The 6,897-nt window shown below is 36.8% G+C and overlaps 1 pseudogene; it reads left to right on the forward strand.

Annotated features, from left to right (window-relative positions):
• Positions 1-383: 383 nt before the first annotated feature.
• On the forward strand, positions 384-1,382 carry LOC106733978 (calcyclin-binding protein-like; annotated as a pseudogene).
• Positions 1,383-6,897: the final 5,515 nt, after the last annotated feature.

Raw genomic sequence — 6,897 nt, forward strand, 5'->3', positions numbered from 1 at the left:
TATAATAGTGAGCAGCATTCAAACCAGAGTGCTTACAGTCTAGAAAGAATTTTTTTAAATGAGCAATTAAAACGAGGTATGGCCAGAATCACTGAGTAGTGACTATGAAATATTTTTTATAGCTTTGAGATTCCCTAACTTCCATTTTCTGATAAGACCAGTCTCTGAGCTTTGCCAGTTCAAAGGAAAAGCAAGTGGACAGAGAAACATGACGTGTATTGATGAAGAATTTTGGAGGGCGCCACGTGCGAGAGGGAGGCCGCGACCTAGCGCAGGGGCAGGTGTGTACCCAGCCTGCGGCGCTGAGCTCGAGTGAGCACGCTCTATGCGGTGTCCCCTCTGCTGCGGAGCTGCAGATCAGGCGGTCGGTGCTCAGCGAGACCATGGCTTTGACTATGGAAGAGCTACAGAAAGATCTAGAAGAAATAAAGGTGTTATTGGAAAAGGCCACTTAGGAAAAGAATATGTGATGGCCTTACAGCTGAAAAATCCAAAATTGAGACAGAAATCAAGAACAAGATGCAACAGAAATCACAGAGAAAAAAAAAAAACAAAACACCAGAACTTATTGACAATGAAAAACCAGCTGCTGTGGTTGCTCCCATTACAACAGGATATACAGTGAAAATCAGTAATTATGGATGGGATCAATCAGATAAGTTTGTGAAAATCTACATTACCGTAACTGGAGCTCATCAAGTTCCTAGTGAAATGTGCAGGGCGTTTCACAGAGAGGTCATTTGAGCTTTTGGTAAAGAACCTAAATGGCAAGAGTTACTCCATGATTGTGAACAATCTTTTGAAACTCATCTCTGTTGAAGGCAGTTCAAAAAAAGTTAAGACTGATACAGTTCTCCTACTATGTAGAAAGAAAACAGAAAACACACAATGGGACTACCTGACCCAGATTGAAAAAGAGTGCAAAGAAAAAGAAAAGCCTTGATATGACACTGAAACAGATCCTAGTGAGGGATTGATGAATGTTCTAAAGAAAATTTATGAAAATGGAGATGACACGGGGGCCAGCAGTTAGTGTAAAGACTATGTCTGGACTCCAATGTAGTAGACCACGGTTCGAGTCCTAGACCCGGAGGCTTAAACTCACACTGGGCATGTGTGTGTGCCCAAGATCCTGAGAGGAGAATGGAGGAGAAGGGATTGCAGCGTGGCCATCCTCCCAGGGGGGAAGGGGGGTGATTTCTCGCTTTCTGTCTCTCTGTCTCTCTCTGGCCACCTCAGCCTATCCTCACATGGCAGGGAGAAGGGGGGCGGAAAACTTCTCAAAAAAAAAAAAGAGAGATGATGACATGAAGCAAATCATTAGTAAAGCCTGAGTGGAATCAAGAGAGAAGAAGCAAGCCAAAGGAGAACCAGAATTTTAAGACTTAAAGTCATTTCAACAACTGTGATGTGGAAATTTTTGTTTTCAATAAGGGAATGTTGGTGAGCAGCACATATAAATTGACATAACTATTTACCCAGCCTTCTCAATAAAGACAGTGAATTCTCCATGTCCTATGGGATAATTTACTTAAATAAAGTATGCTTATTAAACACTTCCTCCAAAGATGATTTCATTAGCACCCTGACCATTTTGTTCAAAAAAAGAGTTATATTGCATAATTTGAAATAATGAATATGCTATTTATTTTTGTTCAGGTAAGAGATAGAAAACAAAAGTATGTGATTGCCTTTAAATTAGTGACATCAATTCTAGTGTAAGAACAAGAAAGTGTAAAACTTGAATTTTTACATAAAATACAAGTTTGTTCTTATAAAAAAAAAAAGAGAAGAAGAAGAATTTTGGAGACCAGTTCAAGCTAGTCACCTTGACAGACACCAGACTACCTGTGGCTGCAGGCCTTAATGGCCGGGAATCCCCCCCCACACACACTCGCATTTGGACTCTCAAGATTTTGATGTTTTGGATCACATGCATTGTGCACCTCACAATCTTTTGTTTGCTCCTGAGATGAAGCTCAGCAGCTTAGTTGGACGCACACCTGTTCCTTAGAAAAAGGGAGGAGTTTAGGTCACCCAGGACCAGTGACAACAGTGCAGAGTACTGGTGAGCAACAGGGAGGCAGAGCAAAAGAGAAAGCACCAATTTTCTGTTCCTGCACACCTTCAAATGCTCAGAGATACTCTGAATAATTTAAGAAGGAATGTATAGATCACCAGATGACTAGGAACAATCAAAGAAGCACAAGATATATGAACAACCAACAAAATGTTTCTTCCTCAAGGGAAAACATCAATTCCACATTTAGAATTTTTGTAGTGACCAAACTAATTGAGATGCAAGAGAAAAGAGACAGCAAGCTCCAGGAGATGAGGACGTCCTTTCACGATTTGAAAGATGAAATAGACACCTTAAAAAAAGAATCAAACAGAATTGTTAGAAATGCAGACTGTGTACAGGAAATTAAAACCTCCCTTGAAAGTATTAAAAGTAGATTAGATCATGCAGAAGATAGAATCTGAAGTGTAAAAGACAAAACCTCTGACCTCGAAAAACATATCAAAAAGATTGAGAAAACAACCAAGAAAAATTAGGATAATATACAAGAAATACTAGAAATCATCAAGCGCCCCAACATCCAGATAATTTGGTATCCCATAAGAGGAAGAAAATAATAAGGGCATTGATCATTTATTTCATGAAATCCTGGAAGAAAACTTTCCAAACCTAGTGAGACATTCAATTATCCAGACCCAAGAAATGCATATGACCCCAAATAGAATCAACCCAAGAAGATCCTCTCCAAGGCACATCATAGCCAGATTGGCCAAAACTACAGACAAAGACAAGGTATTAAAATAGGCAAGAGGGAAACATCAAGTTACTTACAAAGATTACCCTATCAGGCTAGTATCAGACCTCTCATCAGAAAAAAAAATGCAGGCAGGGAAAGAATGGGGAAATATACTCAAAGTGTTAAGTGAAAAACAATTTCAACCAAGAGTACTACACCTAGCAAGATTATCCTTTATATGGGAAAAAATATATAAAAACATTCTCGCATAAACAAAACCTGAAAGAATTTATCAACTCTTGACCAGCTCTTCAAGAGGTTCCGAAGGAATTCCTATAGCAGGAAATCTAAAAAGTCAGATGGACAGTTATAAGAGAACAAAAAACAACCAAGAGAATGACTCAATGATAGGAATGGGTCTGGAAATATCTATAATAACATTGAATGTCAATGGATCAAATTCTCTAATTAAGAGACACAGACTGGCTGAATGGATTTAAAAAACCCAGAATCCCTCTATTTGTTGCCTACAAGAAACACACCTTATGGATACAAACATACATAGACTAAAAGTGAAGGGCTGGGAAAAGATATTTCATGCAAATGAAAATGTAAAAAAGGGCTGGGGTTGTGATACTGATTTCAGACAAAACAGGCTTCAAGACAAAGACTGTAAAAAGAGACAAAGGCATTATATAATAGTAAAGGGGTTAATTCACCAAGAAGACATAACACTTATAAATATCTATGCACCCAACTCGGAAGCATCTAAGTATGTGAAGAAAAGACTGCTGGAGCTAAAAGGAGATAGGGTGCAAAACTGTAATTGTTGGGGATCTCAACACCCCATTTTCTCCTTTAGACAGACCTTCTAGACAAAAATAAATAGAGAAATATAGGACCTAACTGATACTATAAATTGAATAGGCTTGACAGACATCTATCAAACTTTCTATCCTAAGACCACAAAATACATATTTTTCTCTCCCTGTCATGGAACCTTTTCAAAGATTGACCAGGTCATAGGACACAAGTCAGGCCTTTACAGATTCAAAGACATAGAAACTATATTCAGCATCTTCTCTGACCACTATGAAATTAAACTAGATATTAATTTCAAGAAACACCCTCAAAAAATACACAAACAATGAAATCTAAGCAACCTACTCCTGAACGATTTCTTAACAACTGAAGAAATTAAGTAAGAAATAAAAAAATTTATGGAAATAAATGATAATGAGTACACGAGTTTCTATAAATCTATGAGACATGGCAAAATCAGTCATAGGGAAACTCATAACAATTAGTACACAAAAGAAAAACATGGGATGGTGGCAAATAGGCAACCTAACATCAATGCCTCAAGGAATTAGAAAAACAACAACAAATAAACCCAAAAAATGCCAGGTGAAAAAAATTATAAAGATTCAAGCAGAAATAAATGAAATAGAAAAATGAACTATAAAGAAAATAAATGAAAGCAAAAGCTGGTTCATTAAGTCATTCCGTCCCCCTTCCTTCCATGTTGTTCACATGTTGACTATCCACTGATTATTCTTAGAGGCACAAAGAGCAAAAACTTCAAACTCAGAATTAATGTGTAAATTCATCATTTGTGCTTTTAAGTTTTTAAAGCTATGCAATATTTCTATTAATCATTACTGTGATATTATTCTGCTTTTCAATAGTTTACTTCTAGATTTTAAAATACGAACCAGTTTTAAAAGGAATGTAACTAGGAAGTTGTGAAATAAAATACCCCCCAAAAAAGAAGAAAATAAATGTATACATTTTGGGAAAAAAAAAAAAAGCTGGTTCTTTGAAAAGATTATTAAGATCATCACACCATTATCTAGACTGATAAGAAGAAAGAAAGAAACCAGATAAATCAAATACCTGATGAAACAGGCAATATTACAACAGTCACCACAGAAATACAAAACATCATTAGAGGATACTATGAGCTACTATATGCCAACAAACAAGAGAACATGGAGGAGATAGACAAATTTCTGGACACATATAATATACCAAGATTGAATCAGGAGGACATAGAAAACCTGAATAGAACCATAACACACCATGAGATTGAATCAATAATAAATAACCTCCTGACAAAGAAAAGCCCAGGTCTGGATGATTTCACTTCTGAATTCTATAAAACTTTTAAGGAAGAGTTAACCCCTATCCTACTCAAATTACTTCTAAAAATCCAGAATGAAGAAAACCTTCCAAATTCATTTTACAAAGCCTCCATTATCCTGATTCCCAAAACATATAAGGACATGACAAAAAAGGAAAACTACAGAGCAATACCTCTGATGAATATAAATGGAAAAATTCTCAACAAGTTACTCGCAAATCGTATCCAACAACATCTAACAAAAATTATTCAGGCTTTATCCGAGGGAGGCAAGGGTGGTTCAACATATGCAAGACAATAAATATAATACAACATATTAACAGAAAGAAAGATAAAAACCATATGATCATTTCAATAGATGTGAAGAAAGCATTTGATAAAATACAAAATCTTTTCATGAATAAGACTCTCAGTAGTATTGGTATAGAAGGGTCATTTCTCAACACAATAAAAGCCGTCTATGAAAAATCTATAGCTAACATTACACTGAACGGGAAAAAGCAAAAAGCTTTTCCGCTAAAAACTGGTACTAGACAAGGCTGCCCACTTTCTCCACTACTTTTTAATGTAGTATTGGACGTCTTAGCCAATGCAATCAGAAAACAAAACAATATAAAGGGCATTCAAACAGGCAAAGAAGAGTTGAAAATATCTCTAATTGCAGATGACGTGATGGCATATTTAGAAGACCCAACATTTCCATAAAAAAACTTTTCAAAGTAATACAAGAATACAGTAAAGTGGCAGGATACAAAATCAAGTAACAGGATATCAAAAATCTAGAGCATTTCTATATATGAACAACAAGTTGAATGAAGTAGAGCTGAAAAAAGGAATTCCTTTTACCTTATCCACAAAATATCTAAGATACCTAAGGATAAACCTAACTAAGGAAGTCAAAGACCTTTACAAAAGAAACTATGAAAATCGTTAAAGATATCTTCAATATCAAAAGATATTGAAGATGTCATAAAGTGGAAGGACATCCCATGTTCCTGGATTAGAAGAATTAACACAACCAAAATGGCAATTCTACCCAAATTAATCTACATATTTAATGCAATGCCAATCAAAATACCAGAAATATTCTTCACAGATCTAGAAAAGACAAGCATAGAATTTGTTTGGAATTATAAAAAACATTGTATTGCCAAAGCATTCCTGAAAAAAAAAAAGAGTGGAGTGGGTGGCGTATCACTCTCTGACCCCAAAATATACTATAAATCTCTGATAATCAAAACAGGATGGGGGAACCAGCAGTTAGCGTAATGGCTATGTCGCTGGACTCCCACATAGTCGACCACAGTTCGCATCCCAGACCCGGTGACTAAAAACTCACGCCGGGCACATGTGCGTGTGTGCCCAAGATCCCGAGAGGAGAGAGGAGGAGAAGGGATTGCGGCGTGACCATCCCCCCTGGGGGGGTAATTTCTCTCTTTCTGTCTCTATGTATCTCTCTGTCTGTCTGGTGAGCACACGTGCCCTATAGTGAAAATCTGTCCAAAAAAAAAATAGACCAAGGATCTGAACCTAAGACCTCAAACTATAAAACTACTGGTGGAAAACATTGGTGAGACTCTGGGAAACATTGGAGTAGGCAAAGACTTCTTAAATAAGACTCCCAAAGCTCAGGCAATAATCCCTAGAATAGACAAGTGGGACTATATCAAATTAAGAAATTTCTGCTCTGCAAAGGACACAGTAACAAGTGTGCATTGACAACCCTCAGAATGGGAAAATATTTTTTGTAAAATTTGCCTCAGACAAGGGACTGATAACCAGAATACACAGGGTACTAAAGCAGCTTACCTGAAATAATAAAAAACGATGAACCGAATTGAAAGATAAGAAAATGAGCTGAACAAAAATCTCTCTAAGGAAGACATATGACTAGCCAAAAAGCATATGAGGAAATGCTCAACCTCCCTCATCATAAAGGAGATGCAGATTAAAGCCATGATGACATATCACCTAACCCCTGTCAGAATGGCAAAGATT

Source organism: Tupaia chinensis, unplaced genomic scaffold (genome assembly GCF_000334495.1).
Source record: "Tupaia chinensis unplaced genomic scaffold, TupChi_1.0 Scaffold146837_1, whole genome shotgun sequence".
Lineage (NCBI taxonomy): Eukaryota > Metazoa > Chordata > Mammalia > Scandentia > Tupaiidae > Tupaia > Tupaia belangeri.